Source organism: Erithacus rubecula (genome assembly GCF_903797595.1).
Source record: "Erithacus rubecula genome assembly, chromosome: 9".
In the NCBI taxonomy this organism is placed as follows: Eukaryota; Metazoa; Chordata; class Aves; order Passeriformes; family Muscicapidae; genus Erithacus; species Erithacus rubecula.
In genome coordinates this window covers 24,055,059-24,067,518 of record NC_136660.1, presented here as the reverse complement: position 1 = coordinate 24,067,518, position 12,460 = coordinate 24,055,059, and the positions used below count along the sequence as shown (strand labels likewise).

The 12,460-nt window shown below is 40.8% G+C and overlaps 1 protein-coding gene across 1 annotated transcript in view; it reads right to left on the bottom strand.

Moving 5' to 3' along the window:
* Positions 1 to 12,460, bottom strand: part of SORCS3 (sortilin related VPS10 domain containing receptor 3) — a 263,888-nt gene that overhangs the window by 179,373 nt on the left and 72,055 nt on the right. The window lies entirely within an intron of this gene.

Below are 12,460 nucleotides of genomic sequence, written 5' to 3'. Positions count from 1 at the left end.
CATTCTGATAGCTTGGGAGCCTCTGTGCAAGCTCCCAGGCTCAAATGGGATGGGAACTTGTGCAGAAGGAATAGAGGCTTCTCAGGGGAAGGTAAGAGCCTTTGACAATCTGCTCCTTGCCTTTTCAGCATAACTAATATCATTCAGTTCAATCACTTGGATTCTACAGGACCAGCCTCAAGGAAGAGCTCCAGGGCACCTCTTCATTTTTGTTTTGCATCATTTTAACATTTCAGCATCATTTCCTCCTTGCAGGATTCAAGAACAGGCCAGTTTCCCTCACATCTGCTCTGGCTGTGAGAGAGAGCAAAGTTTAAAGCTTTGCAGAAAAATGCCAAAGGATTAATCAATATCACAGCTGCTGCAGCACTCATTTACTGTCAGCATAATATCAAAAAAAAACCTGTTCAAATTGTAAGGGACCTTGGTACGTGACTGTGCAGTCAGTGCCCATCTTAATGACTTTAGAATAGATGCTCTGAGCATTCCTCTCTCTCCTGGATTCACTTTTACCACCCCCTATTGCATTTTTCCCTTTATTTCCCCACGCAGAGACCTTTAGGAAGAAGATAATAGCCAAGCTGCTTCCAGCAGGGTGTGAAAAGGAACCTGCCAGGCAGATTTGAGTCAGCATATGCAAGTCCATGTCAGCTGAAAGCAACACTATGCTATGGGGAAATGAGGCTAACATCCTTTCTAATGCAGCTTAAACCCTGCTCACACCTTCCCATCCAAAGGGGGAAGAGCCAGCTGCAGCCAAGGTTTGTATGGTTTGTGTGCCTCTCCCCTCACACCCAGCAGGGCAGCCTTCTCCCAGCTATAACCTGATGAGAAACACATTTTTAGGATGTTCCCTACATTCCCACAGGCACGGGGCCAGCACTCCTCTCAAGCCTCTCTAGGAAGCCATGCACTGTAGCACAAGCCCTGCCCTGCCTGAAATTGCACCCCTCCTACTGCTCACAACTGTGATGAGGTTTCACCAAGTTAAGTTTGCAAGTTTCAAAGTCTAAGCACATTGAAGACAGCTGAGATCAGTGAATCCTGAATTAATTCCTAAACATTGTAAATAAAATCTCTGTGTCTTGGTCAAATTTCAATAGATTCTACCTTATTTCTACCCTAAGTTGCAATTCCAACTAAAGGCAGCACCCATACTCTCCCAGCTCTTTTGTGTGTCTCTCCCCAAATCGCTTATGCCCTGTATTTTTTAAGACATGACTTATCTATTACCACCCTACAAATCCCAGGATAACAACAGCTTTACAGTGGGCTGAATGCTACTCAGTTCCTGGGTATAAATTCATAGTAAAAGCACGTTGTTTAGTATGACTTTTCTGGATTTTTGCCCAGAATGACTGACTAACATCCATCTCTACTTGTTGGTGATGCATTGAAAGCACAAGCACTTTGTGGTATCTTACACAGGGTCCCAAAAACCATCAGGAGTTGCATGAGGCAGTGGCAACACCTACAGCAACCTGACCCTAAAATCACTCACCACATGAGCCCAGAACAGGCAACATTCCCAACCACTAACCCAGGCAGCTTCCACTCTGCTCCACTTGCTTTTGAGAATAAACACCTCAGATTCAATAAAGGCAACACTGCAGTGGTTTGGGAGTCTGAAAACCATAGAGGGTCTGAACACACAACCTTCCCAAGGAAAGCTGTAAAAGCACTTTCCCCCTACACACTGCCCTGTGAGAGCACAGAGCAAACTCAGCTGCTCAGGAACCACCACGGGCTCATCACGGGCTGAAAGGCAGAGCTGGACCCTGAGCTGTCCAAGGGGTGTGTTTGACACAGCTCTGCAGAGGAAACCTCAAACCCTTTCAGGAGGATATTCTGAGGCTCCATCAGGCTGCCCCAGCCATGCTAACAAGAAACATGAAACACAGGCAGATGTGGGAAAGGACCAGATTTTCTAAGGCATCGTGTTGTTTGAATGCTTTAGTTGAAAAAGAATGGAACAAAATAGGAGGAAAATTGGACACATTTTCCAAAACAGAATTTAGACAGGAGAAAGAAAAATTAAAAAGGGAAAAGCTTCATTGACTCAGGCTGAAACACTTGATTCCAATTTCTGCTCTGTAGTTGAAGAAGCTCGGCTTGTTTTTGTCAACACTAACAAATTACCTTTTTATTTTCCATGCCAGTGTAATTTTGCATGAAAACCTTGATGGTTTTCATTTTAATAGCTGAATTCTACTGAAAATTGGAGATTTTACAATTAAGGCACTATTTCAAAACAAAAACATTTTCTTCCCCTGAACTCAGAGAAATCTGGAATTGCCATCCCATAGAAAATGCCCACTCTGCAACATAAATTAAAACATTTTGCTCTGGGGAAAAGGAATACAAATTTATTAAGTTCCAAGCAATTCAGAAACAGCAAAAACTTACATTTAGGCATTATTTAATCAAAATAAAGAAAACACCTGTATAGTGCCAAATTAAACTATTTCAATTCATCAAACCAATCTTGCCAAAATTAATTCCAAGTCAGCTCAACATTAAACTGCATTTTGCTATCATATTTCTCACTTCAGGAAATACAGCTCAGATATGAAATTTCTTCATCTCCTCCAGTCTGTGCTCCACACACTACACTGTGCTTGCCAGGACACCCCAGGGCAGGTGTCCCTTGGGACATCAAGCAGCCCAGCAGGTTGAAAATGAAAAAAAGGGAAAGAGTCTGCAGGACAGAATGTGGAAATAGGGAGGCTGAATTACAGCTCCCTTAAGGCAATACAATCCCTCCAGAAAATGCAATTTCAAGCTGAGCTTACACAAAACTTAATGACCTGAATAATTTAACAAATTGTTTTGGTTTTGTAGACAGAAATGGGAATGGAGAAAGGATAATCAGAACAAATATATTTTCTTCGAAAAGAAGTGATGTTCCAGTTCTGCAAGAATTTTCTTGTGTGCTTTATTTTTCACACATGCATCTCCATATTGCATATAGGTTGAAGGTTTATTCACTGTCCACTAAACACTCTGCTTTAAGGCTTATAAAAAGAATGCCAACACCTGTCAATCATTTACCTTCAATACAGATAAAGAGCCTCTGGCACTGAGGAATCCTGACCCAATGCTCTATAGCATACTAAGCCACTAAATCCAGATTTAATATGATGAACAACTTCTCTAAAATAAGGCCAGCAAGTGTCCAAAACTGTCCAATTCAGCAGCCTTGAGTCTTGGCACAACTTTGCTGGTACAAAAGCAGAAAAAATTACAACCAGGAACGTTAACCCACGTTTCATTCCATCCCAAAAACACATCCCTGAAGGGATTCCTATTGTTCAGGCAATTATCAGGAATCTCCAAGCCCACAAATCACAACAGCACTCAGAAGCCTTTCAAAGTGTTTGGTGGCATAACAACCTTCCATGCCAATAAAATTTTACTACGAAGGAAAATTACTTTAGTTCATTAAACCCAGCTCCAGACCGTGCCAATTCTAAACTGGCAAAGTGCTTTGCAAAGTGCATACCCCAGAGTGGAATATATAATGCCTGCTTCCACAAATTGAGAGTGCAAAGGCACTGCAGCTCCTTCAGCAGGTTGACAATCAACTTCAGAACAAGCAAAGAGCACCACACCAAAGGCTGTCACACTCCTGTCCCCTGTAAGGGACACTCATACCAGAGACAAGAGGGAAGAGCACAGCAGCCAGAGCAAGCAAATGTCAGGCAGACATCAGAAAGGCCAGCTCTGATTCCCTTCAAGAGACTTCTCTGAGTGATCCTCTATATCAGCACTAGGATTAACACAACTCATCAGTAGCCCTGTGCACATATTTGCCAAGTGCAATTAATAAAGAGTACAGGGATGAGCACTAGGGATGAGCACAGAGCACAGCAGAAAGAGGGCAGACAAATTTGCATGTGAAAAATAAGAGTTCTCCATTCACTTGCTCTGGCATGTGGGGTCTCTGCCCACAGACATGTTTCCATGATGCTTGCAATGTTTTCTACCCTCCAAGACAGCCACAGGAAGCTTGTCTGCAATTTCCATCTGCCATTCCCCAATCCATATGAAAGCTAAGCACTCAAGAAGTAAATTTCAAACGTGAGCAACCACAAGATACTAAGAACCAGTGTCAGTAAAATGCTCACAGCCAAAGACAAACTGGCTCAAAATGCTCTGGGATTAAAATGCTAGCAGCACTGATCTATGTAGGTGATGTTTTCTTCTTTGGGATTTTTGGGGAGTTTTGTTTGTTTGTTTTGGGATATTTTTATTTTGTGTGTGTGTGTGGTAGTGGGTGGTGGTTTTCAAGGCACAAGACTATTAACTAAAGATTGACTGACTGGCAAGCACATGGATGTGCACATTCATGACCATGAATTTCTAAGGCACTTTTTCATGTAATCTCTTCATTCAAAGCTAATTATGACAAAAGCCACCAATACCAGCCTAATTTTTCCCAACCAAACACTCATAAGATGGGGAAGGGACCTGTGTTCAATCTATGTTTGTGCTTAAGTTTGTGTAGGCTGACACCAACCAGCAGATAAGCACCAACCCAGACACTGACTCTGTCCCACTCCAGGTTGATGGAGGAGAAAACCAGAAAAGCAAAAGTGAAAAAATGTGTAATTCCTGACAAAGACATTTTCATTAGTCAAGGAAAGGGAAGAAACTATAAATAAACAAACAAGTGATATAAAGGCAGTCATTGACTGTCCTCCTCAGCAGACCAATGCAAAATCAGTGTTAGAACACACTTACTGCTGCTGAGGATGATGTTGCATGGAACAAAACACCTTTCTAACCTCCTCCTTGGGAGGGCAGAGTGAAAAACAGAAAACCTGACACTGTGAAGCTCTGTTCAGCTACACCTAAAACACTGATGGGCCATCAGCACTGCTTTAACCAAGAATTCAAAACACAGCACAGGCTGCTCTGAAGAAAGTTATTCCAGTACAAGTGTTTTCCTAGGTCAGGGTAGAGTGATTCTCAAAAACAATCACTACATAATCTTAATCTCATCAAAACAGAGATTTTTCCCACAAATACAGTCTCAGAAATAAACGTGTGCATGTGAGCAATCACACCAGGCAACATCACCACCCTCATTCCCACTGCAGGTCTGAGTGCAGTTGCCAATACCCAAGAGTGCTATCCACAGTTGTGAGAAGCATATAGAATTATTACAGAGCTCCCAGGAGAGGAATTTGAATTCCACAGGTGTCAACAGATTCTGCAAGCATCACCACTATTGAACAAGGCAAGTAATGGAATCTTTGTTTTATTTAGGAGGAGGCAAAGAGAAGTTCAGTGAAATTATAAGTGTTTCTCTACATGGAAACACTCAGAAGAATCCAAATCTTTTAAGAGTTTGGTTCAATCCAATTTGTGAACACATATGAAAAATCAAAGACCACTTTATTCTGAAAAAGAGTCTCCATTGAGGAATTCAGCATAGCTGAAAGAATCCAATTCAGCACATTTCAATAATTTAAGGTAAGAGGCATCATTTAGAAGATAAAATACCAATCTGAGTTCACCCAGAGTAAGAGAATGATTAACTAAAAAGGAACACATACACCTTAAATACCAATCTCTCATTTTTTTTCCCCAGTGTGGTGAGCATAGCTGAAGAAAATTTATCTCCAGATAATAACAATTAATGAATAGCACATCCTAAGACACAAGAAGAAAACAGCAGAGGTACTGACAACAAACACAGGGTTAAGTCCTGCCCCTGGAATTCAAAGTAGCACTTGTGTAAGGGTAAAGCTTTGCCAACTTAAACTGCAGCAAAGGACTTTTCCTTACTTTTTTTCTTTTCTTTTTTTTCTTTTTTTTTTTTTTTAATCTCTGGAGAGACAAAAATGATCTGTGGGTGGCTTCAGGCAGTGCAGGCAAAAGAGCCCTCTGAAATTGAAAGAGACAAGTCCCAAGATCACACACAGAAGCAAAACATGTTCCAGTGAACTTGTGATCTCCAAACAGCTGAGACTGTCAAATTTGTTCTGAAAACAAGAACCAGTAACTAAAAGGAGGATATTTGCCTTTAATCCTCCTTTGCCTGTGTTGCTTATCACTTTTCAGTAGGAAAGCTGACACAGTAGGCTCCTTCTGTCCCCTGCCCTCCTCCCTTTCAGTATAAATCAGGCAGCACAAGGGGCTGGAGCCAGAGCAGAAGTCTTCCCACTGGCACAGCTGGAGACATCACATTATCTTCACAAAAATCCTTCCAGATTTAAGCAGCAGTTTGAAATTCTCATTTATGGAGAACTAAATCCCCATTTACTTGCACTGAATGAAGAGAATCTGAGGGTGCCGAAAAAAAAAAAAGAAATAAATAAAAACAACAAACCCAAACTCAGAACTAAAACCATTACAGTGCCTTGCAGAAAGAGCCAGATGTGGAAAACCCAACTCTCTCCTCCTGTGCCTTTATGAGCAAAAGCAGGACAGGAATTTTGTGTGCTGGTTCTCTTGGGTGCCTTGGCAATTCAAGGACAAGCCCAGTCTGTCAAAGAAGCAGCACTCATCAGCATGAACACTGAGAGACACCTCTTCCAGAGTCATGGATTTACCTTACTGGCCTCTCAAAAAACTAGAAAGGGTTTTAATTGAATCTGACAGGGTCTTCCATGCTTTTAGTTTAAGGCATTTTTGTGCAGGGACTGTAATTTAGGATATACCCAGAGATGCCTTGCACATACAAATCTCTGCCATGGCACTGAATGCAGCTGGATAACCCCACCAGCAAGGCAATGACTAATGACTCCAGGACTCAGAAAAGGAATTGGACTATAATGTTTTACAACAATGTGGGAAAAGAAGTCTGATTTTCCTCCTCCCAAGGCAGATATTCCAATTATCAACCAAAGGGAGGGCATGCATAGCCCCTGGCTGTATAGTGGCTGCAAGTCAGCCATGAGGTTCCTTCATCTCCACTACACATTAAAAATTGGGCAATATCTCCCACATAACATTTTCTCCAAGAAAGAAATAAAATTGGAAAATCCTGCCTCAGCTTCAGCAAGTATATCTCCTCCATACCTGCATGCTTACCTTTTAGCTCATGCACACACACACACAAACTGCAACCCTAATTGCAATTGTGCAAGTCTGCAAAGCCTCCTTAATAATGAATTAAGTGAGATGCCTACAGCAAAAGTATCAGTCCTTAAAAAGCAGCTGGATTCTGTCCCAGAGGCTGTAGGAGAGTGCACACACTCGTGTGCATATGTGTCTGTGCGATATAAAAGCAATTATCAGTCAGGCAGAATTAGGAGAAAGTGTCTGGAAAAGGTAATTAGGAATTAGGAATAAACACTCTGGAAGGGAGGGTGGACACACCAACACTATCAGCAGCTTGTGAGTAGCATTAGTCAGAGAAGTCAGAGATAGAAAATACTCCCCAGATTATCTGATCCACCCCCCTGACAAGGCACAGTTTTGCTCCACAGAATTTTTCCCAGCTCTTCAAGATGGTTTTTCTGCACATAAACACACATTCCCACCAGAAAAGACATCTAGATGCTTAAAATAACAGAAGCCTGAGCTTTATCTCTGTGTAACCTAGTTTAACATAAATACAATCTCTCCTGTCAGATAGTGATATGATTTAAGGGTCCCCTATCATACCTTATAAGAGGTGATAGCAAAGAACTCATAATTTATTTCTATTGATTCAGCAACCCACACCAGATCACATATCCCAGCTCTTCCCCCTTGCTAAGAAGCCCTCTGTAAAGTCTTGGAAACTTTAATTTTATCTTTTTTCCCTTCTCTGTCTTCCTTTTAAAGCTGCTGTGTGCACACCTCTAAGTTCAAGAAGAAAATGAAAAAAGGCCCCAGATACTTTGCTGGCTCAGTTCTTATTCCAATTATCTCCTGATACCATCTGCGAACCAGTAGATTTTGTGCAGCAATTTATCACTGTGGAGTCAGTCACATTTCTGCTGAAGGGCCATTTAAAGCTTCTGACATGGGAGACCTGAAAAAAAGGAATGACTTGAAGTCCAAGTATGGGTACTTTACCTTCACAGGACAGTTATCAATTCAATTTAAAAAAAAAAAAAAAAAAAAAAAAAAAAGGTAAGAGAGCATAGCCCCTTGAGATCCTATAAACTGTCAGGACAGGGAAGGGTTTTTCTTGAAGGCAAGAGTGTCTGGTTCTATAAAAGAAGTTAAATTGTGTGGGAAATTTTGTGTCTGAAAGGAAGAGGGGGCAAAAGGTTCCCATAAAGGTGATTTTTCAAGAAAATTCAAGCTGCTTATAACTGTTCCATTTCAGACTCCATATTCTTCTCAGGAACTCTCACTCCTGTCACTCACATGCCCTCTCACCTCTCCCCTGCATATGTACATATATATATATATATAATTATTAGTGATCTTCTTCAAATTCCAGTTAGCAACTCAAACCATTGTGATTGATCAGCACATGGGCAAGAGATTCTCTCTCTCCTCAGGGACAGAGGATGCACTAGATATCCTGCTGAAGTCCATTCCAATCCCATGCCTACAAAGGCTTACTTCATGTGAAAATGCCTCACTGCTATCACAGGAGAACCACTCCAGAGGCTGGAGTTGTAGACATTACCATGGAAGAAAACAATGTACCTGTTGGGAGATAAACCCTCACATCTGTTTTTAAAGGCAAGTTAAAAGATCCTCCACTCCTGGATCTTTATTAACTGCAAATCCACTTATTCCCTTCCTCAGAACAGCCCAGGGAAATAAGGATTGTTGCAGTTTGCCAAGTGGCAAGTGTACCACAGAGGGGAAAAAGAGCAAAATGTACAAATTGTACAAGTTATGTTTCTGCAACTATCAACATCCAATATCGGATTTTCCACCACACATGAGAACCTACTTTGAACTGTAACATCATGGTACAAATTCATTATGTAATCACAGTGCCTTAAATATGCATACATAGAATACTTATAATTAAATGGTAGGGATGGCGAAATATGAGAATCATCAAAGGAAGAACATGGTAAAAATGATCATTGAGATTATATGAGTCAGTACCACAGGCAAGGTGGGTCAGCCAGGCTGAGTGGGACACAGAGAACAGGAAAGTGCCCCAGGTAAGACAAGCACGAGTCAGGGCTCTTGACAGATAAAAGGTCAGAAGCAAGAGTTTGAGTGCTAAATAGCCAATTAACATATTTTTACATTATTATAGATTTTAAAAAAATTAAATGATCTGATTATCTTATATATTAAGGTAATAAAAACGTGGTCTGTTTAATTAACTGCACTCTCCTGACCTTGAACTTCTGTTTATGCAGTTCTCATCTGCAGGTGACAAATCCTGCTTTAAGACTTAGTGGCTCAACTGTGTTAAGGTCAGAGTCTGCCCTAGCAACTCCTTTTCCTACTCATATTCCTTTGAAATAATCTTTACTCATAATTTTAATCACCTTTATTTTTATTCTGTATTTGTCATGTGCACACATTTCATCATCATTACAATGGCTGAACTACTTGTACCATAAGCAGCTTTTTTATTATTATTACTTGTCTTGTATCATTAAATAGTAAAGCAAAATTATTTTCATCTGTGAATTTTCACATTTTGCTGTGAAAACACAGAGTCTGGGTAATTTCCTTTCTTTGGTCCTGTGCAGAGAAGCTTTTGCTCTGGCCAAGCACCCCTGGAGCCAGGATGTTATCTCCTTTGGAGGGCCTGACCAAGCAGACTTGCATGAAATCCCTCTCACTTGGTATTTCCAGAATGTGAGCTGGGAATGGTTCCTCTGTGCATATCCATCACATTGAGCCAGCCAGGTAGAATCCCCCTCTGTCTCAGCACTAAAACTTTAAATATATTGCATTCCCCCTTGCTCTCAAAAAATTGTCCTCTGAAAAACTGGCACCAGCTTGTGGTGGGGTGGGAGAAAATGAAAAAATCTTTGAGGATCCACAACACAATTGCAATTTTTGTCAGTCCAGTAGTGCAAAGGGGAGAGCGGGGGGAAGCGGGGCACATGTGCTTAAGAAAAAAAAATCCATTTATTTGGTTTTTGACCTTAGTAAGAAAGAAAATAGGTTTTTCCCACTTTAGAAATACCTTCTGCTAATGCCTACATGGGGAGATGTGGAGCAGCACAGTTGAAGCTGTCAAGGGCAATTTTTCTTACAGACTTAAGTGTTCTGTTACTTAAAAAAAAAAAAAAAAAAAAAAAAAAAAAAAAAAAAAAAAAAAAAAGCTGAGAAAAATAGAGGAACTTGAATTCCAATCTCCTTTAAGGCAACATTATGGTTGAGAATTTGCAGCTGTAAAAGTAGGAAACTCAGAAGTACAGACTCTACATTATGTACATGGATTGTATAAGAGAAAAGAGGCAAATCACCTTTGTAGAAATCCAAAGCTCTATCAACTTTTGGAATCTTTTTACAGCTGGTTGGGGCCTAGGAACAGTTGGGCAGACACCTACTGGCTCCATTCTGCAACCCTCACTTCAATAGAAAACTTTCAGGTTTGCCATTGTGAGATCTCTCTCCTTTCTTTACTTAGGGATCTCAAAAATTATTTTGATGGACCTGAAAGATTCTTGCCCTGCAGGAGACAGAGAAATTGGAGCACACTCTTCATATCAAGCCACTGTCTGTATCTCTAATAAGAATCATGGTTCTGACAATGGAGACTGCTGACCGACATTTAAACTGGGACTGCTTTTAAGGTCAAGATTTAGGATGCTAAACTCAAAGAGGTAGATCCTTTTTACTCGTGCATGACAAAGGAATTCTCAGTGCTTTGCTCTTCTAGCACCTGCATCACAATCAGAAGAACATCTGGGACCCAAAATCTGGAGGCAGAAGAGTAGGCATAGACAGAATACCATGTTCTCTGAAAATCCTTTGCAGCTCTGCAGGGTCTCCAGATGAACTTCAAGGAATTTGACATACATGGGCTGTAGAGTTATCATGGACCTTGCATTGAGATATCAAAACCACTCAACACTGCAGAAGGGCTCTAAAGAACATTAATAGTCCCACTGACTATTCCTATATTCCTGACTATTGGAATGTTTTCATTGGTGGGCCAGAAATTTCTCAAAGCTTCCAAAAATCATTCTGCCCCTTGAGGAACATAAGAGGGAATGGCTGTGCAGTACAACAAATTAAGAATACAAATTGACTAAACAAGATCTGTAATGGCCACTTTGCAAGGTCTGTGAGAGCTTTCTTCTCTTTCTTGTCTCAAGGGCCCTGGATTAACATCAGAATAATTTATTTTCCTCTCCCTCACCAGTCACACCACAAGGTCTTGTCTTTATCAGTACTGGGAAGTCAGGGGAGCAGCATACTTTTCATGAGAAAGTGTTGAGCTGGCAAAAGCTGACAGCTCTGGACATCACCAGAAGCTGAAGCATAGTGGGGACCAGAGGGCTGAGTCAAGCAGATGGTGTCAGTGCATCAACTCTGTACAGATTTTTTGTCTTACCTTGCAGGGAAGGAAAAGGTGAGCATGTCTTTTAAGTACCTGTGATAGACTAAAGAACAAATCCAAAAGCCCATTTTTGCTCTGATGTTTTATGCCTGTCCTTTCATCTACAAACTACTTCTTATAAAACACCTCCCAAACCAGAAATATTTATCTGGGCCCTTTTTACAGCAGGACTGACACAAGAGCTTCAAAGATAATCTTCAGTAAACCTAGTTATTGGACCAGAGTAACCTGTTGTAAATTCACATGTACAATACAGAAGAATGAAGATACTCCCCAGTCCAGCCTTTCAAATGGCAATGGATACAGATCACTCTAGCAACTACACCAGCACAAGACTGATTCCAACAGCTCCACAGCTCCTCACAGCACTCCTGCAGCCAGAGCAGCACTCATTACAAAACTGATGCACTAAAACAGGCACCAGGCTCAACTTAAACCAAGCTGTGAGAGCACCAGCATCCTCCCCTGCACCACAGAGCTCAAGCTCTCTTATAGACTGTGGCATTTTGGTTTTTACAAGCTGGCTCTCAGAGGCCAGCAATGCTTTAAAACAAAACAACAGAATCTTATATTCTCTTATTTTTACTTTTTCTTTACATGCATGTATATATGCATATATTATATATATACACACAAACACCATAAAATTTATAGATATACATCATGATTTTGAATTATTTCCATTGCATTATTTTCCCTCCTCTCCCTGCCAAGAAAGAAGACAATAAATTATCTCAGGCTGTTGTAGATGCCTCAGATTAGCAATGCCACAGTGAGAATAGCAGAGAGCATTCTTGAACAGCTATTGCAAATACTTGCACATGCCATGAGCGCTTTTCATTCAAGAACAGTGTATTTACACTCAAACATAAAGGAAAATAAAACCAATTTGATTCAAAGACTTTGACATTAAGAGGCACTTCTCAAGAACAGCTTTGCATTCACAGCACGTGTGGCATTCTTGATTAAACAAGAGATCTGCACGAACATAATAAAACTGGAATTTTATTGGCCAAGCTC